Raw genomic sequence first — 27,229 nt, 5'->3', positions numbered from 1 at the left:
TTTCCTGTTATTATTACACTTATTGTTGTCAGAGGAAGCCAATTCATTTTAATATTAGCCTGAGCAAAACATAATGAGGAAGAGAATCTGCTACCAAAAAGGAAACATGTATGTGCTGCTTTGCATTCCAAAGCCTAGTACTCAGATAAAGAAAACATCCAAAGTGCTCTCCACACAGTCTCAAAACATCCTGCCCGGCCAATGAGAAATTCAGTCACATCAAGGAAAAACCGCCTGAGAACCAGATGATTTACCAAGCTCTTCGCTACTCCTATTTTTATTTTGGAAGGGGAAAGAGGTGACGATGGAGAAGGGGAGAGTTAAGAAGTGGGCCAGAGTGGGAACAGCTTGGAGCACCGACGTCGCCAGACCCCAGGCTGAAGGGCGAACTGCTGGCCATCTTCCCTTAGATTGCCCGGGCAGCCAACGCCACCACTGACGTTCTCCTCCTGTGAACGGAGAGCCTCTGAAAACTTGAAAGTCTGTCCTATCCACAGGCCAACGCTTCTTTTTCTCTTCTCTCGCTCTCCTTCCTTTCCCAAGTGTGTCCGCTGAATTGCGTGCAATGTCCGCTAATCTTGGAAGGATCGCTATTTTCTGGGCATGCGCAGGAGATGTGACCGGTAGTGAGAAGAGGAGGGACAGGGACCCAGCCGGGGAGGAGCCCAACTCTGGGCCAGGCTGGGTTAAACCTTTTCACATAATGTATTCGATGCTCACAGTAATAATCTGGTAGGTATTGTGATTGCCCCCCCATGCTACAGTTGAGGAAATCAAGGCTTAGTAAGGCTAAGGAGGTTGCCTTCCCAAGGTTACCCGGCTACCAAGTGTTAGAGGCCCGGTTTAAATAGAGGCAGGTTTGCTGACTTTCCAAACCAATGCTTTTAACCACAGTCCCACTGTTCTTCACTTACCTTTGTCAAGCCTCAACGTTCTCATTCACGAAATAGACATTATCCTTGTTTTTGCCTTTATCCTTCTTATTGTTTATTCTCTTCACAGTGGCCAGGTAGGACTAGGCTCGGCTGCCAAAAACAGAGACACAAAATACATGTCTGGCGGCCACTTGGATGGGAAGACATGGACCTGCTCCATAAAGTCTTCAGGGCCTTCAGATTCTCCCAACACACCATTATCCCGTCCAGAGGGCTGGCCCTTGTCCTCACGGTCCAACATAGCATGCTCCAACCATCACATATGCATTCCACGCAGAGGATAAAGAACAGAGCGAAAAAGAAAAGGGCAAAAACATATAAATGGCCTATGTTTTAGGCATGATTTTCTGAAGCACCACACCATACTTATCGCCCTCCGGTCAGACTTGAGTTCTCTGGCTACAACTACCTGCAAGAGATGCTGGAAAATATGGTCTTTATTTTTATTCTGGGATGCCATGTGTCCAGCTAAAAACTTGGGTTTTCCATTATTATGCAAGAAAGAGGAAATGGGTACCGGGGACAGTGCGGTCTCTGCCAGAGTAACCCTTCTGAAATGTGAGTTGGGTCACGTTGCTCGTTCTGCTTAACAAGTTGTGGAAAGCCTGCCCACTCATTGGGGCTAGAAGCGCAAGCCTTTGCAGCCTGCGACAGGGCCTTACATGTCTTGTCTCCCTTATCTCTCTGACCTCATTTCCTGCGGCTCTCTGCCTTGCTTACTCTGCTTCTGCCACGCTGGCCTCCTCGCTGCTTTTCTAACAGCCAAACACATTCCTGCCTAAATGTTCCTTCTGAGCCTCTGAAAGCCTCCTCCCTGGGGGAATCTGCTCATCTCAGTTCCTCAGGGCTCAACTCAAACAGCACTTCATCAGAGACCACCCTATAGAAAAGCACATCCCCCTCGACTCTGTCCCCCTTATCTTGCTTTATTTTTGTTTTCTGCTTTTATCCCCACCTTTCCCCATCTGACATACTCTTTATTTGTTCACATTTGCTCATCGTCTTTTTCCCCTATTACAACAGAAGCACAAGGATTTCGGGGACTTCATCTGTTGTCTTTGACGTCTTATATCTCCAGCACCTAGAATAGCGCCCGGCGTCTACTGTCGGCATCCAATAAACATGAGCAGAATAGACGAATGATTGATTGAATAAATCCCATTTCATCTATCTTCAAAAATGCAGGAGAGAATGATTTGTGATAGCCAGTCTAAAAGGGCGTGGAAAATAGAGTCAAATATAAACTAGCACTTTGCTCTTCTTTGATGTTCTCCTGTTTGAAAAAGCCCTCCGTTGACTGAAGAAAATGCAGATGTTGTTGGCCTTTGTTATTTTGAAGTCAGGCATAATGGGATAGAATTTCCAGTCTTTTCTTCCCAAAGCACCAGGACTGCTTATTCTAAATCCGTTTCTTCCCTGCCTTTAGTTTTGAATGAACCTGGCTTTGCCGCACATAGTTCCCTAATATATCACTTTGATGGCTTATTTCACCCTAAGTAGCATGGAATTGAAGTCTGAGACTGTATCAGGCAAATTTCAGAGCTCCTTGTCTTCCCTTTGTGGCATCGCAGTGGGGGAGAGTTGTCAAGCTGTGCTTGGCCAAGTTAAATGGGGAGACCAGATGGTCAGAAAGAAAGGAATTTTGGTTCAGGTTTAGGAGGAGGAAAGGTGGGAGCCAAAAACTCCTGCATAGTTTTTGACCAAGAGATCAGAGTACTCAGCACTGGGGTGCATTAGTGAATGGTGGGGTCCACAAGCAAATGTTTGCAAGATTGGAGTTCCTTTTCATGTTAATCTCCTGTGACTTTCTGCCAAAACATCAAAAAACCATCTCCCAGTGCTGGGGTTTGGGTTGTATGTCGCTTTTCGTTTCTAGAGACAGAGAAATGAATTTATGTTAAACACAACGGAAAGAAGAAAAAAAAACCAAAACAGGAGGTAATGAAGTCACTTTGAGGTTTTGCTTGTAGGGGGCAATTTTAGGGAGAAAAGCAAACCAAAAGTCCAAAATCAGGGAGGAAAGGTTTGACGGGAAACAATGGAGCAATGGGGAAAGGCCATTTTTAGGAGGATCTCTCTTGCTCTACACAGAAAAGGCAAGTGGTGCAGAAAGCCAGAGGCCACTCCAAGTTGAACTGAGAAGTGGCAATCTGAGCCGTCTGGCACTGAAGTGGGGTCAGGAGGCAAGAGATAGAAAGTCAGGCAGTCGAAGGTGGCAGGGATCCAGGCAGGAAACAGGCCGAGTGTGAACAAGGGTCTTCGTGGTCGGGACAGATGCAACAAGAGATGTGAGGGACATACTGCTGACAAAGCCTGACTCCTTCATGTTCTCTGATAAAGTACCTCATTGCCGCTGGCGTTCAGCAGGCCTCGTGTTTCTTGTACTTGTAGGCTGTGCTGGAAATAGAAGGGCAGGACCTCTGCTCCGTGGTCTCAGAGCTTAAATGTGAAAGGCAGAAGCCTGAGATGCTGACTTGAGAGAATGGGGCTGGCTGAACATCTCTGGTTTTCACTAGATTGTCTCTGGTGGCCAGGGTGACCTCATGACCACGTGCCGTGTCTCTAGCTGAGATGTAAGCCACTGGCCCATCAGGGCTCTGATTGGAGTGCATCAACCGTATGGCGTAAACATGGGATGAATCACAGCCACCTCTGCAGGCGTGAGGGGCCGGGGCTCCGTGTGGTGGATTGGCTTGCTCATGGTCTCTTGGCTAGACGATTGTAATCCTGGACTAAAACAGGGCGCTCCATCACCTACCACGCTGTCTCTCCACCACGTGATTTATGTGAGTCAGTTAGCAGCGCTGATGGCCGTGTGTGCTTTGCTAGATGCTTCAGGGAGAGGCGAGAGAGCAACCCAGAGGTGACCCTTCTTCCCCGGAGGCTTCTGCTCTAAAATGGGAGACAGTACAAAGGCAGATCAATGAATCCATGTACAGATGCTCCCACAAGCGTACGCTGAACAAGATGTTTGGACACATTCATACCTCCCAAGGGTGTTGTTGGAAGGTCTGGAAGTAAATCTCTGGAGATCTGAAGAGACTCAGAAAACTGACCCATTGGCTTGACTGTGAGGCTTATCCAGATAAGGGGGAGTTATGTAGGTGGCAGCCCAGATGGGGCCAAAAGGTGCATTTGACTAGAGGGAAGGGATTTGGGATCGAGAGTTGAGCAGTTGTCAGGCAGCAAAGAAATTAAACAGTCTTACTTCTCTGGGGTGATTTCTCTGCTGAGATAATGGGATGCTTCACTCTTGTAACTGGGATCCAGATACAGACAGATGTCTGGGAAAAACTGGTCCCAACTTGTCGTCTCGCTTTCCTCTCATGACTTTCTAGTGTGGTGTATGTCTGACTTTGAATGACCAGGGCTCTTAGAAATACAAATGCCACCTGGGTCTGGAAAATCCACAAGCCCAGGGATGCTGCATGGGAAAAGACGAAAGGAAAGCCTAACATCGAGTTGAGGGTTTGTCGTTGGGTCACACTAACCTTTTGCTGGACATGCTCAGATTACCTGTATGGAAAGTGTCGCTGGGCAAACACCACAAGACCCATCTTTTCATTACATGGTGACCTCATTATCTGGTAAAAACATCCTGATATCTCCTTGGGAAAACATCTGTCTCCAACATGGACAGTTTGAAGGGTCAAGATCCCCCCTTGGTTCTGGTCCAGGGAGCCTGAAACTGAAGCAGGGCCAATCCCTCCTCCCTGAAGCTGAGTCTTGAGCAGAGTGACAATTAGATTGGAGCTCAATCAGATAGATGGTGGTTTTCCAAAGAGACTGCCCATCTGTGCTATTCCCAAAACCCCTCCAGGCCTACAACTCCAGCTTTACCTTCTGTTCTCTGACCTGCTTCCTACTCTTCCTCCAATTCCTTTTTTTCATTGGACAAAATCTGTTTCTGTTGCCCTCAATCAAAGAACTTCAAGGGATAAACAAGTAAAATCATAAACATATTTTCAGGTGTTCAGGATGCACCTCCCTTTGCCCATCCTCCAGCCCACCTGTCTCGGAACCCCCTTAAGGGGTGGGAGCCCTTCCCATGAGCCAAGGGTGCCAAAAATGGAATGTATAACACCAAAGGGTTGAAACAATCAGTGATGATGGAGGCTTCTATTTCAGAATAATTACCAACTAATAACTGCCCCTTGACCTCCGTGTCTAGTACAGCACTAATCACAGGGCTGGTTTAAATCTCAGCAGTAAATTTATAGGCCATGTGCTCGAAACTATTTCCAGTTATCCATGGAATTTCTATTTCTATTTCCTAATGTTAAAAGCCAGAGCAGTAAAAGGTATTCTGCACATCACCATTATAACATGTACATCCTGGAAACTTAAATGGTCAACACAGTGATGGAATGCCTGGTAACCTCTAAAATCTCTTGCTAAGAGAGCTGGCTTTTTATTTCTATCATATGGAGCCCAAATTCTTTGGCAATGATTGGTAGAGCCCAAAATGTTGATAACACTATTTATTGCTAAATTCAAAGGTGTCTGGAAAGGAAGGAGATTTTCACAGCTCTGGAATTACATGGAAATCTACTGCAAACGAGACAAGGTGGAATCAGAGTGGCATCTTCGGATGCTGGAAGGGCTGCACTGGGAGCGGACAGAGAAAGGCTTCAGTTCCAGGTGGCCCTGAGTTCACCTTCCATTTATGTGTTTCCTTTGGGTCCAGTTCTAGGAGGTCTGGCTTTGAGGTTCACAGCTTAACCCCCCAAATCATGTCTCTGTCTGGCATAGGCTGGGCATGATTGGAGTGTCTTAATATACTAAATCATGCCAGTGGAAAGGTGGGAAATAAACAGTAATGGAAAACTTTAGTGAAAATAACAATTCAGTCTATTTGTAGCTACCTTTATCTGCCCCATCGGAATGCCACTTTTTCTTGTACCTCCATAGCTGACTCCTAGCGTCCTATACTGCTAACCTGGAAACCTCACTGTTCTTCTGTATTGAGAGACAACTGTTTGCATGGAGATAACTGTTGTCATTCCATCGAGACTGCATGCAAGTTGTATCAGTCAGGGTTCAATCAGGGATGCACAGTAACAATGAATATGATGGGAAAAAGGGGTTTATTATGGGACTTAGACCCTCACAAGTGTGAGAAAAGCTGGAAGATTGAAGGTAAAAGAGAACAGAAGTATCAGAGAAAGAGCCACTGACCAGCCCCCCAGAAGCCTAGGCGCATGTGGGCAAGCGGCATTTGCAGGGAGCTATGAGAAGCCAAGTGCATCCAGCCCTCGCGGTGGACAGCAGAGGGAGAGCTCTCTAGGAGGGCAAATTGATGGCTTTGTGCTACTGCATCTCTGAGCCCATAGCTGAGAATTGGTCAGCAGGTGAGCAATCAAGAATATGAGCTAGATGTGGAGCAAGGAAGACCCAAGAGTAAGGCAGGACTCACTGAGGATCTCTTCTGTCTCTCCAGCACCGTATCTGAATGCATATTGTATGCCTGTTGAGAGTAATGGCCAATGATTTACTTCCACCTTCAAGATATTGAATGAATTCCTCTTTTGGCCAACTCTAACCTGGAACCATGCCGATGAGGGAGAAGCAGAAGATGGAATTTTGAGAAAGTTTCTAGCTTAACCAAGTTGACAGTGTAACGCTTTAGAACAGTGCAATTCTTATCAACTTAGTATATCTCTTTTTCTCTATATTTAGCTTCCAGATAAAGACAATGTAAAATCATGCTTTCTTTTAACATGATGCAACTATTCTTTGTACAAATGAAAACAGGCTAACTGTCTCCAAGATAATACAGCTGGGTGCATCTTTGGGTTACACTCACTATCATCACTAGCTGAATCATACTCTTCTCTTAATATCTTGTACCTTAAATATCAAGATATAAGGCTTACCACTTTTATCACATCTTATGTTGCATAGTAAATGAATGGGATTAAGAGGGAAAAGAAATAAAAAGTATGTAAAAGTATACACACATATATCCATATAGATAGATACACACAAATATATCAAAGAAAAGAAGAAATTCTGACAACTATTAGAGTCACTGTTTCTGCAACTGGTCATATTATCATAGCTGATATTTATAATTTCTTCCTTCCATGATCGTTTCTGCATTTGCTTTGCCCTCAGGAAGCACCACAGCTCGTCCTAGATTGTAGTCTAACGGAATGGTCCAAGCTCTGATTCTGCTAGAGGTCTTATCTTTATTGGGTTGTAGCTTCCCATTAGTTTTTATCACAGGGCGTGATATTACTAAGGGAGGTCCCAAAGATTGCCTGCATTCCAGACAGACTCTTCCCTGCCCTCAATGTGTGGTAGTGACTCAGTTTCCCCTTGATAGGGTCAATCCCCTTGACCAGTACAGTCACCCCCTTCCTTGCTTGTTGGCTTCCTAGCATGAGGACCTTGGAGTGGCCAGGTAAAGGCTAGTTTATAGTTAATTGAACTATTCTGAGTGCCTGGTGGACACTCCCCTGTCAGAAGCAGCCCAATCTGTTCATGTTTTAGCAAAGCTACAGATATTTTCTTGGATTCTCCTTTGGAGCAGCTTCTAAATTCTCTCTGAGATGTGAACTTGGAATTCAAGGCATCTTAGGTCTTTGACAAAAAAAGTTCCACTTGGGAAACTAAAGAAAGAAAAAGAAAAAGAGAGAAGAGGGAGAGGAAGAGGAGGGAAGGAAGATGTTGTCTCCTTCAGGGAAGGTAGGCTTTCCCAGATAGGATGATGTCACAGTTGTTTCATGTCATTGACCCTAGAGCCACCACCATATGTGTTGCTTATGGATCTGCACCTCTGTTTTCTCATTTGATATATCATGAACAACATGAATATGAGAAATCTATGCTTGAGAGCAGTGAGATCATGGGATTCTTGGGAGCTAGAGCTGTGTCAATTCAGAAATGTGAAATAATTCTGGAAACAAAAACAGAAAAACCACTTTCCAGTCTTGGGCAGGGATTTTTAAATTTTAATTATTTTTACGAGGCTAAAAATAACAAGAATTGTAGTTTGTCAAAATATTTAACACTTAGTTCAAGACAGAAATTGGTAGGGTAGGGGAAAGACTAGCATTGGCTGGGTTTTAACCTATAAATCAAGAGAAATCAACAGAGAATTTAATCCAAACATGTGCTGCACATAGTTTCCACTGGCCTTGTGCTACCAAGGTTAGAATTATGGTTGGGTTCACTAATGAGAAAGTGAAAAATTGATGACATCTGCCCTCTGTGGTCTTTTTGCTTTTCTAATAGCTACTGCAGAAGCCTTGGCACTCTGTGATGTAGACTTCAGAGGTATGATGTAATCTGTCACGTGGGGGTTGAACAATGTGAAACCAGAACTCAGTCCATGCTCCTAGGACTCTTGTAAACACCTTCCTGTTGCTACTGACAAGATCAGACACCCTGGATATCCTGTGGGACATTGTCCTGAATGATGGAAAATCACTAAGATGGCAGGAAGTCTTAAGAGTCATAATGAAGCAAGGAAAATTAGGGCATCTTTGCTTCCCATCACCTCACCTCCTTCATTCACTAATTCATTTACTCAACAAGTATTAACACTGTAGCAGATGCCGATGGCGCCTGCCCACATCCTTTGGATCTCATCACTTTGGTGCATTGCAGCCAACTTCCTCTGCCCGTACCTGTGTCTCTTTACCTGAGAAATTTCTCCAAGGCCACTGTGTCTGCCCTCACTGACAGATGAAGTGATAAAGGGTTGATGTCCCCTGGGAGGATTCCTCCACCAATGACTGATGAGAGTTTACTTCTAAATACCCCAGCATCCTCACTCTTGAGGTGGGATAACACTAAAGCACATTTTCTATACCATTCCACAGTGTTGCCCCAAGGCAATGGGCTCCAGGGGCCCACAATTTTAGCTTGTCTGAAAAGATACCCTTTTGTAGGCTCCCTTCCCTTCCCTTCCCTTCCCTTCCCTTCCCTTCCCTTCCCTTCCCTTCCCTTCCCTTCCCTTCCCTTCCCTTCCCTTCCCTGTACACCTCCCCAGTCCACTACCGGGGGTTCCTGCACTTCTCTCTCAAATGAACCACTTCCACTCAAATCCTTGTCTAGAGTCTGCTTCTGGGGAATGCGCACACCTATTATGTACCAGGCATGGTGTGGGGATTTATTGATTGAAGAACCACCAGATTATAAGATTTCAGACACCAGCGACAGGTTGGTAGGAAGATATTTGATGGAAGTTTGAGAGCATATCCTAAAAACTAATGCTAGTTTAGTTTGTGTGAAGTTAAATCTCACCAAGCACTCAAAATGTGGCTTGGCATATAGTAGAAACGAAATAATTGTTAGTTGTTGTATTTATCGCTCTGCTGACTTAAGGCATCGGGTGTTTATCAGTACGTTGTTAAAATATAAGTTCCCACTGGGGATTCAGGAGTGCACCTGTCGTAATGAGTACAGGGCAATATATGGAACTGTTGAATCACTATATTGTGCTCCTGAAACTAATATAACACTCTGGGTTAACCAACTGGAATTAAAATAAAAACTTAATAAAAAAATAAGTGAGGAATGAAAATAAATAAATTCCCATCCAAAGGTGTTACATTGGTTCTTGGCTGCCATCAACACCTTAGAAAGAATAGATCTTTCAGAGAAGCTTCGGTCACTTTTCTACACAAAATGCTGAGGAAACTTGAAAGGTGGCAGTGGGAGAAGGGAGAGCTGGTGACAGGGCAGCTGGATGGGGAAGGCATGGGACAGTCCAGTGAGGCCTCCTGCCTGGCAAGCACCAGCCTGGGACTCTCTCTGGACAGCCTGGGTACTGAGGCACATTCCAAGGCAGGTGAATCCCGGCTTCTCTGAGTCCAAAGCCCTCAACAGAAAAATGGCAGTGTCAAGATTTGAACCCAGGTCACTCATTTTTTTCATTTATCATTTTGATGCATTTATTCACCACATAGTTATTTAAATCAACAATTCAGAGACTGTCAGAGGACTCCTAGTGGGAGGACACATATTTATGGACCAGTGGTGTGTGAATACAATATCTTAAGTGCTTTGATAGAAAGTGTGTATGGTTCAGAAGTGAGGGAATGGTGCCTTCCACTCAGTTGAGAAGAGAAGGCCTAACTTGGTTGTGACAGGCAGCTGACCCTGTAGGTCACATTACCTCCACTTCCCTCCTTTGCCTCCCACGTGCTGGGGTGTAGACAAGTCAGTTCATTTCTCTGCACTTCACTTGGGCTCTTCAGCTGTGCTGTGGGGAGGATCCCGACCGCATGCTCACAGGGCCGCTCTGAGCATTGCAGAAGTGTCGGTATGGGGAGCAGCTCAGCTGTAGATCTATAGATGCCAATTTCCTTCCATCCCTCCTCCGGCCTGAAAAGCGCAAGATGCGAACAGGCAAACTACCCAGCGACATATGGACTATAGAGACTGACAGGTCTGAGAGTAGACGAGCTGCTCTGGGCCGGAGGGAGCCCTGACACAGCTGTATGGGGACATCAGCAGGAGAGCACCGAGAGTGAGGGGTGAGCTCCTGAGGCACACAGCCTGGGTCCAAATCTTGGCCTCATTCCGTACCGACTATGTGATCTTGGGCACGTCCCTGAAGTCTATGAGCTTGTTACTTCATCAATGCAACGCGAGCGATAGTATTAATAGTTCTCACCTCCAAGGGTTGGTATAAAAATGAAATGAGATGATTAAATGCCTAGCATGTCGTAAGCATGCAATAGATGGAGTTATAATTTAGAAGGGATTCCTGGCAGAGGAGAAATCATCTCTATATTTCTATATCTGGAGGGCCATGATTGAGCAATCTCTTGGAGAAGTGGGATAGGGTCTGCCTGGTCAATGCTTTTGTTTTAGGGAGCTTTTGTGTTTTGACTCGCTGGCTGCAGACATTGGCAATGCCCTGCCCACATGCCCTAGACATTCTCCACACTCTGACGGCTATTTACCGACCACACCTGCAATTCTCAGCCCAAGAGGATGGAGCTTGTTCTGCATTCCCGGCAGACTGAATGTGCCCTCGGCCCACGACAAAGGAGAGCTGATGATGGATAAACACGCCAGCTTCCTTGCTCTCCTGTTGGGGTGTGACCCTGGGACATTTCCACAATGAACTCAATGGTCATCCGGAAGGGTTGAGCTCCACTTGCCCACAGTGGTAACTAACTGAACAACACACCCCTTTATTAGCTTCTTTCCCTTCTTCTCACTCCTTTACTTCCCTACCAGCATATTCGAGGATCACTTCCTTAGGAAATTCGTTGCATTAAAAAGCCTATGTTCTGACTGTGTTTTGGGGGGAACCTAAACTGAGACACCCATTGATAGGCACCTTTAAACAAGTTCAGCACAGGCCAAGTGAAGTGCAAGGTCATACCTGTGTCCAATCATGACTGTCTAGACAGCCAGCTCAGGTCCAAGCAAATTTTTGCTTGCCTGAATTATTTGGGTTGGCTCGCCCAGGCAGCCCTGGACTCCCTCCAAAATTCTTCCAGCCCCCGCTTCCCTTTAGTTTTAGAGACTTAACCTCCGAAGCTGGCGGGCCTCAAATGGGAACTGCATATGATTCTGTGAAGGGCAAATGTGGGCTGCTTCTCTGAGCAAACACGGGATGGAAACACGGCTTTTCTCTTGGACTTCAGCTGCAACACCAAGGCCCTCCCATCTCTTCTGAGCCCGGAGATGAGACCCAAACCATTATTTCTCTGGAATCAATGCTATTATCAAAGGTGAGATGGTAACAAAACATGGGAAGTATGCATGGAAATGGGGGCAAGTTGTTACCATTTGGAAGCACTCACGGCAGGCCCACCCTTGTCTGTAATTCCTATCCGGGTTCTGAGTTATGCATATAGCTCTGTTCAGCACAGCTGATGTGATTCATGCGTTTATAAGGGTGCCGAGGCTCTCATGAGAAAGCTTCCAGCTAAGCAGATGGGGAATACCAAATCCAATTCAAGTTCAGAGGTGGAGACCCAATCCCGAGTTCAATACCAGGAGCTCTTTCTCTCCACATAAAGTCCTTGAAGAAGAGGGGAGGGGAGAGGAACTGAGAACTCAGCATTGCAGATCTGGAAATGAGGGGGCAGGGGTTTCAAAAGGGAACAGAGGCCAATGAGACAGTAAATAAAGGTGAGCATTTTTTGAGGACTTCACATGGGTCAAGCAATTGAGCTAAGTAAGCACATTATACACGTAATGGTACTTAGTCTCAGTCTCTTTGTCTCTGTCTGTGTCTTTGTCTCTCTCCTTATTATCCCTGCTTTAGTGATGGAGAAGATGAACTTTGGAGAGAATAACTTTGTGCCCAAGATCACCTGCCTACTCAGTAAGGAAGATGAGACTTGACCCAGGTTTATCTGACCCCAAATTTATGTTCTTTCCCACTATATTCAGAGAGTTTGACTCAGAACAGCCATGGATGGTGATTTTTCTAGTCTTCCTCATTACCAGGACTGGTGATAAATATTTGTGGCGTACTCGTATGCTAAGTACAGTTACGGAAGATGTAAAGATAAATAAAACATGGGCCCATCCTCCTTGCAATCACTTTGAATTTTTCCTTTTGACCTTTTAAACACCACATTCAATTATTCAACAAGCTTCTTTCACAAAGTATCCCAGACTTTGCCCTCCCTCTTGACTTCTCCAGTCGCTAGGTATACAGGCCTTCATCACGTCCCTTCTGATGGTACCACAGCCTCAGCCCCTTGGCTGGCCTCTCTTTGCCTTCAGTTTTCTGGCGGGTAACCTTTTGAATCATGACCTTCATAACGTTACACAGGCAAAAGCTGGCACCCAGTCCTTCCACTATTGTTAAGGCTATGGAGAGAGTTTAGGCCTGGGAAATGAGAGGCCCTGACTCTGAACCTTGCCTGCTACTGACTGCTGGCTGACCTTGGGAAAGTTACTCCTCTCTTATTTTGGGGCTCAGGTCCTGATCTGTAAAATGCAAGAACTGGGGACTTAGGGGTTTTGGGACATGCTTCACGGACCTCTTCATAGGATTCATTCATTCATTCATTTTAAAAATTTAATTTCAATTAGCCAACATATAGTACATCATTAGTTTCAGAGGTAGAGTTCAGTAATCCATCAGTTGCATATAACACCCAGTGCTCATCACATCACATGCTCTCCTTAATGCTCATCACCCAGTTACCCCATCCCCCTACCCATCTCCCCTCCAGCAACCCTCTGTTTCCCATAGTCAAGAGTCTCTCATGGTTTGGCTCCATCTCTGATTTCTTCCCATTCCATTTTTCCCTCCCTTCCCCTATGATCCTCTGTGCTGTTTCTTATATTCAATTCATTCATTCATTCATTCATTCATTCATTCATTCATTCATTCATTCTTAAGCTTCTGCTGTGTGCCAGGCATTGTTCTAAGCACAGGGGATAGAGTGCAAACAAAAGGAGACAAAGTTCCTGCTCTGGCTGAGCCAACTTTCTAATAAGAGAGAACGGTGGTAAGTACTGTATGTCAGATCATGGTAAATGCTAAGAAAAAAAAATAAACAGGGTAAGGACACAGGGAGACAGTGGCCCCATGCTAAATATGGTGGCCAGGGAAGGACTCAAAGTGTGGTGGTAAAAGGGGGTCTGAAGGAAGTGGGGGACAGAGCCCTGTGGATATTTGGGGTAGTGTTCTCCAGGCAGAAGGCAGAGCCAGTCAAAGAGCCTGACGTAGGAGTAAGCTTGACATATTTAAGTAATAAGACAGGAGGCTGGGATGGAGGATCAGTTGTAGAAATGGTGGGAAATGAGAGTTGGCTGGACACATGATCATGGACACCTTGCAAACCTAGGTGGGACTATCGGATCTGACTTGCATTCGTCAGTATGGTGAACAGATGAAAGGACATCAAGGGGGACGTAGGGAGTCCAGTGAGGAGACTCATGCAGAAGCCAGGTTTGAGCTGGTGGTGATCTGGACCAGTGTGGGAACAGTGATAAAGAAACGACCAGATGTGGACTAACACTGACAGGATTTGCTGACAGATTCAACGTGGGGCGAGAGAAAAGGAGACCAGGGCTTGTGGCTTGAGAAACTGGAAAAATTCATCACCATTTATGGAGATGTGAAATCCCAGGGAGAGGAGCAGGTTTGGGTGGGGAGGTAAGGAGTTTGGTGCTGAACGTATGAAGTTCAGTATGAGTGGAGATGTGGTGTAAGGCATTTGGTGTATGGGTCTAGAATCAAGAGAGAAGTCTGGGCTGGAAATATAAATCAGTGAGTCATCAGCATGGAGACGGTGTTTAAAGTCGTGACACTGAAGAGGCTCAGCAGGGCACAAGTATACACAAAGGACAAGGACAGGGCCCTGGGCATGTCAGCCTTTAATACGAGAGGAGAAGAGAAGAGGGAAAACCTTTAAAGGAGGCTTACAGGAGCAAGCAGCAAGAGAGGAGAACCAGAAAGTGGCATGCTGAAAGCTAAGGAGAGTTTTTTTGTTTTTTTGTTTTTTCAAGAAAGAGGAAGTGATGAGCTGTGGCTAGGGCTGCTGACAGGGCAGGAGAGAGGAGGACTGACTACTAATTGACTGGCAAACTGAGAACTGGCCCCTGGATTAGGCGACATGAGGGTGACCTTTGTAGGAGTGGTTTCAGTGCACTGGGTGGGTAACAGAGAAGATAAAGTATGCAGGGCTCTGGACCCCTTGGTCCCTTTCAACCAGAACTTGTACCACACGTGCACACACACAGCCCATCCAGAGCAATATACAGAAAAGGTATCTTAAAGTAGTTATCTTTGTTTTCTGTTTCAACACTTCTTTGTATGAATCCATGCCATTTTCTAGCTAGTCAAAAACACCCAAATTGGCTCCTGGAGTATTGAGAGTGTAGCAGAAATTAAAAGTAAAAGAAACTGTCAATGTTCAGTTTAATTTTAGGATGTCAGATCCCACACTAGAAATATTAGTTTAGAAAGCCAAAGCCTTGCTTTGTGAAGCCAAGTTTTATCAAAAGAAAAAAAAAAGATTCTTGATAATCAGGACATTGGGAGGAGAATGGAGACTTTGTATAAGAACGTGCTTTGTAGGGGCGCCTGGGTGGCACAGCGGTTAGGCGTCTGTCTTCGGCTCAGGGCGTGATCCCTGCATTGTGGGATCGAGCCCCACGTCAGGCTCTTCCACTATGAGCCTGCTTCTTCCTCTCCCACTCCCCCTGCTTGTGTTCCCTCTCTCGCTGGCTGTCTCTATCTCTGTCGAATAAATAAATAAAATCTTAAAAAAAAAAAAAAAAGAATGTGCTTTGTAGAGGAAGAAGGAAGTCCCAGAGCACTCGATCCACCATCCTTGGGGGACTACCTGAGGGTCAGTTGGGCTAGAGTGGGGCTGAAGGAAAAGGATAGGGCATGACCTTGAAGGATATCTTTAAAGTTTTGGACAAGAGGACCAGACTTTGACTGCTCAGGTGAAAGACACATAGAGAGGGCCAGAGATCAATATTGAGAAAATGGCCAGCACCAAGGAGCTTGATGGGGGCCAAGCCATAGTCTGAGAGTATTTGCCTCCCTTTCATGGGCAATGTGAACCACCATCACATGGAAGAAACCGCATGAGCCCTTCTTCTCATTATTGTCTGCTGGGGTTTTTCCATCAACTCTCTGACCATTTCTGCTGGATTTTCTGGCTAAAAAGATTCCTGCCCATGCCCAAAGATTTTGCTCAGTCCCATCCTTACTTCTCCATATGGGCACTCTACTTTTAAATGGCCTATGACGTTCGTAAGCCTCCTGAAACACAGCGTGAGTCAAAAGGAAGTGCCCTAGATACCCAATGGGACTGTGGAAATGTAGGAGGGAAATATTCCAGTGCTAGTACTTGGATTAGGCTAGAAAGTGATGAGACGTATGCAGTTACATAAGATTTCATTGGAAAGAGCTTTTTTCTCTTAAAAATGTTTCAGTCCCCACATGTAAAGGGTTGGAAGTCATCACTTCCAACCTTATAATAAGAAAAAGTTGAACAAACTGAACAAACTGAAAGTCAATAACTTTTCTTGGACCCATCAGAAAGCTGAGGTTGCCAGGTTAGCCAACACCTTGAAATCTAGAGAATTCTGAGAGAAGCCCAAAGAGGGCTTCAAAAGGGGACACAAAACAAGGACAACAGGGAAACTTGAAGCCCCTACAGCTGCAGCAAACATGAAACACAGCTCAATTTGCTGCCAGATTCACAAGAATCCTCTCTCACTAAAGACCGGTTTACTTCAGTTCCCATTACCTGATACAACATATTTAGCTCTCCGCAAAAAATTGTAAGTCATGTTAAAAGGCAAGGCAAATGGTAGCCTGAAGAGTCAAAGTAAGTGTCAGAACGGAACTCAGATATATGTGTTATGTATGTTTTGGAATTATCAGCCAGGGGATCAAGGCCAACATTACTGGTGATGAGTTATGTTGATAGTATCTACTGTTGATATGATGTGATGGGAATGGCACTTTACTTCTGTGGTCTTCCTCCCTGAAGCATGCAGCACCAGTCTAATCTGAGAAAAATATCAGATCTTACCATACTGAGGGCCATTCTACAAAACGTCTGATCAGTACTCTTCAAAACTGGCCTGGTCATGAAAAACAAAAGAAGCACGGAATCCCTCACAGTCAAGAGGAACCTAAGGAGATTTGACCATTAAAGTAATGTGGTGTCCTGGATGGGGTCCTGGGGTAGAAAAATGACATTAGGCCAAAAGTAAGGAAATATGAATAAAGGATGAACTTTAGTTAATACTAACTTATGAATATTGGTTCATTCATTGTATCATATGTACCATACTGATTGAAGATGTTAAAAATAGGGGCAACTGGGTGTAGGGTATATGGAAACTATCTGTACTAGCTTTGCAATTTTTCTGGAAACCTAAAATTATACTAAAAGTAAGGAGTATTAAAAGAAAAAAAAATATGGCAATGCCTGGGCTAATGATCACTGAGGTACCTTCAGCTCTAATCTATGTTTTTTGTTTTGTTTTGTTCTGCCTGTCCTATCTAGGGAACCCAGAGGTCCAACTCATCTTGGTCCACCATAGAAAACCCCTGAGTGTGAGGGATTGCGGAAGGCAGGTGGTGGTACCAGAGATTGAAAGGCTGCCAAGACTGAATTTCAAAAGGCAGAAAATTGTGGTGGTTAAGAGCACAACTCTTACTATTTATTATCTGAGTGACCTTAGACAAGCTATTTAATCTCTCTAGGCCCCCCGTTTTCTCATCTGTTAAACAGAGATTAGAAATAGCTCATAAGATTAGTATCAGGATTAAATGAGTTAGTATTTGTACCTTGCTTACAATAGCACCTGGGACTATCTTCATCTACGTACTATCTACATGTATGTTAAATAAGTACAACTCATCATCTGCTGTTAGCAGCTATGTGGAAGCGGTAGGATCTGTGGTGGTTTATGTACTGATTTTCCATTAAAAAATAAAGAAAAGAACAACAAATGGCCATGATTTACCTGAGCATTTATTTAATACTAATGGAGCAAATCTTATTGTTTGGCACTGTGCTAGTCATTTCACATGCATTAAATGCATTTCCTCATTAATAGTTTGCAGTTTCTGATACTATCTTCTTCTTCTTCTTCTCCTTCTTCTTCTTCTTCTTCTTCTTCTTCTTCTTCTTCTTCTTCTTCTTCTTCTTCTTCTTCTTCTTCTTCTTCTTCTTCTTCTCTAAACAATCAGAAATGTCTGTTCAGCTCATAGTGAACCTACCTGGGCTTTCCCTTGAACCTGGCCTGCTCTAAAATGCCCACCTTGCCCTGGTACAACTGATTCTGGAGATGAACAATGAGTTTACTAAAGGAAAACATGTTTTCAGGCTCATTCTGTTGAAAATTAGGAGGGGTGCTTTTTGAGGAAAGCTCATTTCCAGGCTGTCTCCTGTGTCCTTCTCCATTTTCTTTGAGTCTCCTTTGCTTGTCGCATCCCAGGAATGAAGTGTCACACCTGGGGGAGTTGCTGGATTACATTCTGATGATGTGTGGGGCTCAGGAAGTTGGAAGTGAAGAGGCTGGAGGACTGGCTCTGCATCTCTTCCTGATGAGTCTGTTGGCTGTGGTTGTTTTCCCAACCATGAGCCTCAGCTGACGCTCTTCCATCCTCATGTCCCAATTTATTTTCCTAAGCTAAAGGCTTCAGCTTAGTGTCTGGAAAGCAACTTGGATGTTCAAGGTGGCTAAAGCTATCCAGAGGGGGAAAAAAAAGTCACGATCAAGTAATTAGGCCAGACTATTGGGTGTCTCATATCCTGGCTCCAAATGCAGATGCCAAAGAGGAGTTCAGAATGGATTTCAACAATGGCAGCATTGTTGGAACAAGTGACGCTTGGCCATGGTGACTTAGAGGCCAACACCTATTTGGATGTGTGAGATCTGGTATTTTCAAAAATCAGTCTCATGATGTACCATCATACTTGATACTTCCAATATGGCTGATGCAGGAAGTTGAGAGGACCGCCATAATATCTCAGTTAATTTCCTATCATGCCGTTACCTCTCTTCCTAGGTCTGGCTCAGCAAGCAGTCCTAAATCTTAACAAATCCTATTCTACTGAGGGAGTAACATGGCTATTTTTAGTGAATGTTATGGGTTGGATTAATGGCAAAGCCCACTTGATTCTACTTCCTAATTGCTGTTATGTCTGCCCCTTCTACCTCCATTTCAATGGCCACTGTCTCAGGCTCTTCACATATTTCTCCTATGCGGATATAATCCCTTATCAATCTCTCTCTATTTAGTCTCATTCTGTCCGCAACCAATCCATTTCACATGTTGCTTCCAAAGTGAGATTTTAAGGATGCATCAGAAACATACACACTGATTTTTTATTTATGTAATTAATACTCCCTGATGCCTTTCAAGGTGTTTGAAGGTATTGATATTGGCAGGTCTTTGTTTGCTGAGTGAAGTCATGGGAATGGAAACAGGGAAATTACGCTCCATGAGATAGAAAGAGATGGTGAAATGGAGGGGGAGGGGAGCGTGATTCCTGAATAAAGACCTGGGGTCAGAAAAATGAAAGGCTTTGCAGGGGAAGGGTTCAGAGAGAGATGGTAACCCTGCTGGTGGCCAAAGGAGGGACTGGGAAGGATGGGGATTTGAGGGAGGGAGATTTTGCCCACCCTGAAATGTGACTCCCACTGCAGTTCCTACATGAAAACGTCCACTTCCGTGGAGATGTAGAAATCTCCACATGGTACCCATGAAGAGAAAATTTACATTTCTCACTCATGTTTTGTGGAGGAGATTGTTGGGGGAATGTGTGGAAGCACTGAGTCATGCTATAAGCTCTGCAGGGAGCAAACAAAAACCACGGCAGGATGCAGCGTGAGCCAATCTGCATAAAGCACAAATCCCATCTCCCTGCCTCTCTGATGAAGACTTTTATGGATCTCCATCCCCAGGGTGTGGTCATGGGGGCCTGGAACAGTTTAGCATGGAACACAAGACCCTTCCTGATCTGGTCTCCACACACCTGTGTAACGGCAACTTCTAAGCACTAATTCCCTTTCTTTCTTTTTCTTTCTTTCTTTCTTTCTTTCTTTCTTTCTTTCTTTCTTTCTTTCTTTCTTTCTTTCTCCCTTCCTTCTTTCTTTCTTTCTTTCTTTCTTTCTTTCTTTCTTTCTTTCTTTCTTTCTTTCTTTCTTTCTTTCTCTTTCTTTCTTTCCTTCCTCTCTCTCTCTCTCTCTCTCTCACACACACACACACACACACACCCTTTACACCCCTGAGCACTGAACTATAATTTTAGCAAAGATTGCCAACAATGGTATGTGCTATTTCACCTTGCCTAGATGGTTCTTCCCCTGCCCATGTTTGGGTAAAAAATGCCTCCTCTTCCCTGAAGCACACTGAGGAGCTTCCTCCTCTGCGCTCCCATTTTGCCGTGAAGATATACACTTTTATTATACTATCACGCTGCTTTGTAGTTGCATATTTGCGTACCTGTTTCCCTGACATGACCATAATCTTCTTAAAGCCAGGTTTAGTCTTCTCTCTGTAAAGTATTTCTAGCACATAACAAAGGGCCAAACATTTAGTTTGATTTTTGATAAATGCATTTACCTTCTATAGCTTGTAAGAGTTCTACGGAGAATAATTAGCTGGTCGGAGAGGAAGAAGAATTCTCATCGGTTCTCTAAAACCTTGCCCAATACCTGTCATTTTTCTCATCACGAAGCATGCTACTTTGGTGGTCCTCAACAAACCATGACTCCAACATTCAAGTCAGCCTTTCTAACATTGACTCTGGGCTTTGCCATATGAATAGCTTTGGCTAATAAGAGATGGGCAAATATTACGCAACGGTGGTTGCTTGAAAAGTGCTTGCACATTGGGTTTGTTAACCTGGAATGCTCTTTCTCGGAACCCAGGCACCATAGTAAGAGGAAGGTCAAGTGGCCTTGTGGAGAGGCCCATGTGGATAAGAAGTGAAGCCCCTGGATGACTGTCCCAGCTGAGCACCCAGCCGGTGACCACCACCGACTTCTAACCGTGTGAACCAGGACATTTGGAACTTCCAGCCCTCTGAGTACCCTCACCAAGACCACCTGAGGCAGAAGAACCATGTGGTCAGTCTGCAGAATTGAGAGAAATGGGTAACTGCTATTGTTTTAAGATGCTAAATTTTGAATGCTAGACATTTGGTATAATTGGAATCATTACTATGTAGTCTTTCGACTCCATTCATGCTGTAGCATTTTTTCAAAGTTTATTCATGCTGTAGCATGTATGGGTACCTCGTGTCTCTTTAGGACTGAATAACACTCCGTTGTATGGGTATACTATATTTTGTTTATCCATTCATCAGTTGATGGGCATTTGTGTTTTTTCTACCTTTCCACTATGAGGAATCATGTGGCTATGAACAACCGTATTTTTGTTTTTGTGTTCACATGTGTCTTTATTTCCCTTGGGTGTATGGAGATATACATAGGAATAGGCAGGCTGGTTCAAATGATGACTCTATTTTTTAACCTTTCTAGGAACTGCCAGATTGTTTTCCAAAGTGGCTGTCCCATTTCACATTCCCACGAGCAACACCACCCTCTTTTTACAGATACTCACATTATAGAAAAATGATGGGATTCTGTCAACAGCCATTAAAGAAGCACTGACAGTAAAAACTGAACTAGAGTAATTGAAAATAGCAGGAGAAGGAGAAGCCATCATCATACAACTGATAGAAAGAAAGAAGGTCAGAAATGTCAGTGTGAAAATAATCCCAGGCAGCAGAAAAGTAAATGATAATAATTCCTGAAGAGAGGATTTTAGGATGTGGCCAGTAGATGGTACGTGGTAACTCTTACCAGTTCCAGGGAGAACGGTAGGAGCAGCAGGACCGCAGTGGGTGACAGGTAAACAGTGTGTAGCCAGTATATTTTTGAAATCCAGCCATGACAAAAAGGAAGAAGAAGAAATCCTCCATCCTTAGGATAGAGGAGACTTGAGCATGTCCGTAGAGAAGAGGATCTGGAGTGATTAAGATGCGGATGCAGCTGGTAAGATGGTGAAGCCCAGCTTTGGAAAAGCCTAGGAAGGTGTAGCTTCAGACAGGAAGGACACCTAGCTCTCTGTGGCCAGGGATGGAAGGAGACAGGGGTGGGTCCAGATGAAAGTGGTCTGGGGACATGGTCAGGTCTGATGACCTCTTCTAGAGTTGATAGGCACAGGAGTCTTAAGAAGAGGCTAGGACACAAACTGTTTGCCTTCGCTCTCTCTCCTCTCCCTGACCCCAGAAGGTCATCTGTGGGAGGAAGTCGAGCCCTTGGCAGGCCTGCCCCCACGCCCTCAGAGCTGTTTTCAATGTAAATGACAAAAAGACAAGAAGGGGCATTCAAGTCTTTTAGCCTACTGGACCATTCACGGAAGATTTAAGTCTTGAGCCAGATCCATAGAGCTTGAAATGAGTTGTTTTGTGTTTTCTGGAATTCTGAGTATTCACGATAGAATTCATGGAAGGTGGATTGACAGGATGCCAGTAAATGCAGATTCCTCTGTTAGAAGGCATCAGCTCAGATGATCCTTCGGAATTGCCATTAATCATGCTTGTTCCTTAGTGTATTTAGTATATGTTACATTTTTTCCCTACATGGCCCAAGAAAGCCTTCCTAATTGAAAAGCCAGGAAATAGTTCATTGTTTCTTAAAAGCGGAAGGGATCGCGCTTACTTACAGTAAGTCTCTGCCATTCCAGTTAATAGGACTGATTTATACGGCCTGCTGGGGCTTTCCTCGCAGGGAAAGGAAAAACCCCACTGCCTGCTCTAGCTGCACCCTTACCACAGCCCCTGGCTGATACCAGAAGCATTTTAATAAAATCCAGCCCAGAAACGCAGGTTTTGTTACGCTGACTCCAACTGATAATTAGCTGCAAAAGTTTGACAGTCTCTGAAAAAAATGATCAGCATGGCTACATGTGGTTTCAAATCTAGATTACAAATTCGGGGGGTGGTGAGGGGCGGAGAAGTCTGTGCTTTCAAGTAAAATGAGAATCTTTGCCGAGGAACGCTGGGACTCCTCCCAGGCCCCGGCAAGCACGACTTCCTAGCAGCTGGAACCACTTACTTTGGCCCTTGTCTTCCCTCTGCAGAAAACAATGGCCTGTCCCAGGGGCCCTTCTCGTTGTGAATGTGGTCCCCCCGAACGCAGGGACAAGAAAATGGACCTTTGCATGAAGAGCTTCCTCGGTGTCTATGGCTCGTTTTGCGTTTTCCAAGGATGTTTGCATCCAAGGATGCTTTTGTTGTTTTGCTTTGTTTTAATTGCAACTGGTGGGGGAGGCAGGACAGGTGTTTTTACCTGGGTTCAGGGAGGTGAAGGGATCTTTCCTAAAGCCACATAACAAGCTTGAGTGGGAGAAAGATGGCTCCAAGTTGCTTGGCAACGTTGTCTGAAAATTTCCCATCAGAACAAACCTAGTGGATAGAGTTGAAAAGCCAGTAGCCCCATTTGTGTGTGTGTGTGTGTGTGTGTGTGTGTGTGTTTGAAGATGAAGGACTAACAGAATAGCTTGACTTTTTGTGCGGTAGGAGGGGATTTCGTTTGAAAGACCTATCTCACGTGGTTCGCACCTACAACACAGATGTTGACTTTTTAGGGATCCTTATCCTCCAGCCTGCTGGTGTTACTCTGTCCTGTGATATTTAAATAAAAACTGCTTGTACATCTATCTCACAACGAGTGGAAACCCCGTGGTGCCTCTCCCCAGCCCTCACGCCCACAGGGGGTCTCCAGGTACTTATGACGTTCCTGGTGACTCCCAGGCTTTTACTGAGTTCCCAAGCTTTTACCAAAGCCTCCCTGCACAGCTCTCCCTTTCTAACCTTCCTATCTGGTCCTTTCCCTTGAGTTTTTCAAGAATCCCACCCATACGAGGCGATCCTGCATAGGACAACTTATGTAAATTTCTGAGGGTGACGCCCAGAGCCAGGAACCAGAAGGGCCACGTTGCTGGCAACCATGTTAAAATTGAACAGCAATTTTCAAAATTTCCCTGGCCAATGGGAGTCCTGCTGGTCCGAATGATGACTTCGGGTGACTAAGAAGAAAGCTCATCTTCCTGGAGACCTTGATTACCCTCTGCTGAGAAACTGTTGTAATAACTACATGAACCGAGAGGCTGCGATCTCCCCCTGGACTTGTGCGATACTCAGTTGACACAGCTGGTAGCGGTAGGTGCTCCGGCCACTGGGAGCCTCTCCCTGCTGCTCCTTCCTAGGGCCCAGTCCTCCAGCATCTTCTACCTGGTTCTCTCTCTCTCTCCCCAACCCCATCTCCTCCTTTACTCTCCCCTAGGCCCTTTCCATTCTAGCTACTTCGCGCTCTTCCTTTCGTGGTTCCTTGCAGAAATTGGTGATTCCTACTCTGTTGTGCACTACCAGCGGTACATGCTTATTTACTTGGATCTTTGATTTGCTACTTCTCTCTCCTGCTCATCCCACCCCCAGCCCAAGGGTTACCCTTCTTAACTGAAATGGCCCATGGTGGTATTTTGCTATTAATTCCCTGAGGATTTCTGTTTCCAGCTTTTTACGTTAGCTTCCCTGTCCTGCCTGGTCACGTTATTTAAAAAAAGGCGGGGGGGGGGGGGGCTTGGCACTTGATTAGTCTATTTCAATCCCTGTAGCACCTCTGACCTCTCCTTTAAAAATCTTCATATTGTGGCATACAGTGGTGTCCACTAGATGCTTACCAATGGAATGTTTATGATAGAACGTATAAGGCTATGCAGTTTTGTTTTTTAGGATGCATTAGGTGTGACCTAATATCAGTTCTTGGTGCGTGCTTAGCAAAGTGCTCAATTCACAGCAGGTGCTCAAAAGATTTGTTAAATGAATATCCTCCAACAAAATAACCCATTCTCTACCTCATCCAGTGCAATCTGTGGGGCTAACCACCATGATGTCAGAGAAAATAGTGACGTATGGGGTCATACTAGCTTTCTAGTGATCACAATTGATTAATTCATTAATGGGACAAAATTATTTAGAATGAAAACAACTATAGAACATGATAATCCCTTCTATGGATACATCACCCTATGAAATAGAGACTAGCAGCCCCTCCCCCCACCACTCCACTTTACAGGTGAAACTAAGATCCACAGAAATTTAGGCAAGTTAGCTAAGCTCTCATAGCTAATACGTGATGAATCAAGACCTCAAACATAAATCTAGTAATGCCAAATCTTCGACATCTTCGGCTACGTTACAGCGTCCCTGGTTCGGAAGCAGAATACCGTAACTCCAAACTTCTCTTTGCAGTGCAGATGTTTAAAAAATATGTTCTTTTGCAAAAGCATAAAACACATTGCTCAATACCAACACCAGTCTTCTGTCTGGAGTCCAGACCATCAAGTGTACAGCCCAGCATACTTTGAAAGAGGCCTCATAAAAACACAAAGTTGGAATTGTCTCTAAGGACCTTAGCTAAGTAGACTGCATCTAGTGGGGAAAATAAAACCTTTTCCCAGAGCTTCACAGGAGTGGAAACTGAAAGATTAAGAGCTTGTGAGAAATAACAGATACTTTAAAAAATGTTTGATTAGCAACAAAAGAATGGCAGAAGTGTTTTAAAAAACAAAAATAAAAATGGTACAATATTTGGAATATTTTTTAGAATTATATAATTTTAGGGCTGAAAGGGACCAGAAAGAACATCGAAAACTCCATTTCTTTGACAAAAAGTAGCTGTATTTTGAGTCCCGACCAGCATCAGCTACAGAATCTGTGGGGCCCAATGCAAAATGAAAATGTGGAGCCCCCTGTTCGGAATGATTGAGAACTTCAGGATGGCAACGACAGATCAACAGATCAAGTGTGAGACCGTCCTAAGTGTGGCCCTGCGTGACTGCTCTGCAGGCCACACACTTGTGAAGCTGGCCCGGTCATGGTATTTTTAATACCAATACTTTGCATTTATATGGCACTTCACAGTTTACACAGCCTTTTCCCAGATATTCAATTGGAGTTTCACAATAGCTCAGTGGTGTAGCATAAACATTTCCTCTCAGAAATGAATGTACCCACCCCTCATTCTGATCAACTGCAGTGACCTCTTGCACTTTGGAGGTTCATATCACGGTGAAGTTAGCAGCTTTTCTGAGATTAACTAGGCAGTGGTTTGATTTACTCGCGGACAGTCATTCAGCAAACTCCGTAGCACCTCCAGTGAGCCGAGCACTTCGCTAAGCATTTCAGACATCTAATGTGAATTTCGCGGTCGCTCCGAGACGCATAGACATCATCGTTCCCAATGTGCCGGAGAACGTGCTGAGAACCTGAGTGGTAAAGTTACAGGTGCAAGATCACAGATTGGTTCATGGAATGATTGGGATTAGAATATTCATTGCCAGACTGTTCTGTGATGCTTTTTAAAAAGTAGAAAGGTCTTGAAAATCAGATGCAAATGTAAATTTCAAATTGTCTGCCAGGGAGACTAAAGCCAAGTCATCGAGTAAATCACGATTCTCCCTTTTCTACTTCTTTTCTCTCTCTCCTTCTTCACCCTCAGTTTCCATAGTAGGAAGCACGGAAGTATAAAGAGGAAAGTTTCATACATTTTAGGAGATTGCGTAGTAAATAAATTAAAAGTACATTGGTTGACCGGCGCCTTGCCCTCAAGGCAGAGCGCTGATTGCTCACTTAATATGCACACACTCTTCCACACTCAGAGCTGCCTCCTAAGTCAGGAAAAGCCCTAAGCCTCTTTCTGGTCAATGGATGACAAAGCACGTGGATCCTTTCCAGGCTGAGGTAGTGAAAAGCTTCTACTTGACTCCTTGGTTCTCTCTTTCCCCAGCTTGGTGATCCCTGAAGCCAGGTGTTGAGATACTAACATCACAAGATAGAAGCATATTGGCTCCCTGAATCATCACTCGAAGGGGTTTTCCTGGAGAGCCCTGTTTCTTGCAGTGGACTTTATGTGAGCACAATACATTTCCAGGTGAAAGTCCCGGGGATCCAGGAGCTTGCTGGTGTAGCATAAGCTAGCATCACTCTGACTGATAACATAATATTCTTCTCCTTCTGGCTTGGCTCCCCTTCCCTATTTTTGATCCTTCGTGTCCATAATTAACATCGATAAGGGCTTTCAAAATTCCTCCTCAAGCTGCTTTTGGTTTTACTGAAAACTTCCGACAGCTGGCCAGTTTCTGCTATTTTCAAAGGTTGAAGCCTCAAGCAGTTTGATTTTACATTAAAAACAGGCATGACCCAAAGGTTGAAGGACTTGAGAGCATCCACGAGTCAGAGTTTTTGATAATTTTAGGTCTTTCTGAAATAAGTAAATTTAGGAAAGAAATGGTTAAACACTGAAATGATAAGCAGAGGATTGTCTATTAACTAGCCTGGGTACTTGTTTTCAGGGAAATGTTAAAAGGGAAAATGTTTTCGCTTGTTTTCTTTAGCTGGGAATGGTACAGGAAAAAGTGAGACTCCCCAGGCGTGACCATAAATCTCACATTTAAATAGCAATGCAAAACAAATATTTTTGAAAATAAGATCATAGGAGATGTGCCCATGACGTAAGTAATGAGGCTGCCTTCGACACAAAGCGTAGAGGGCGTGAGTTTTCCTCAGGAAAGTGGGCATCTTCAGAGGCTCCGAGCTTTGACCAAAGAAATTTCTCCGGACTGTTAGTATCGATGATACCTGCTCTCATGGCCTGTTCTGTATGAAAATTGTAGCCCGTTTTGAGTGGGAAGCACAGGCCTTAGAATCTGAAGCAGAAACAGTTGTTTGCAACGTCCCTCAGAGTAAGCTAGCCCCGCAAACCTCAATTCGGAGCTGTCAAGTGAAGGTAATAACAGCGTCTGCTTC

At 44.5% G+C, this 27,229-nt stretch overlaps 1 long non-coding RNA gene across 2 annotated transcripts in view; it reads left to right on the top strand.

Moving 5' to 3' along the window:
* The window catches only part of LOC123780514 (uncharacterized), a 119,078-nt gene extending 95,088 nt beyond the window's left edge, over window positions 1-23,990 (top strand). Inside the window, exon 4 of one of the 2 annotated variants that reach the window (XR_015727108.1) lies at window positions 20,283-23,990. This is a non-coding gene — a long non-coding RNA (uncharacterized LOC123780514). Of the gene's footprint in view, window positions 1-16,903; window positions 19,501-20,282 lie in introns of those variants that run through there. The other variant, XR_015727109.1, reaches the window with a different exon arrangement.
* The last annotated feature ends 3,239 nt before the right edge of the window (window positions 23,991-27,229 follow it).

The sequence above is a fragment of the Ursus americanus genome, chromosome 17 (assembly GCF_024610735.1).
Source record: "Ursus americanus isolate L20-20 chromosome 17, mUrsAme1.1.p, whole genome shotgun sequence".
NCBI classification, from domain to species: Eukaryota; Metazoa; Chordata; class Mammalia; order Carnivora; family Ursidae; genus Ursus; species Ursus americanus.
This window is presented reverse-complemented; position numbering and strand designations above follow the sequence as displayed.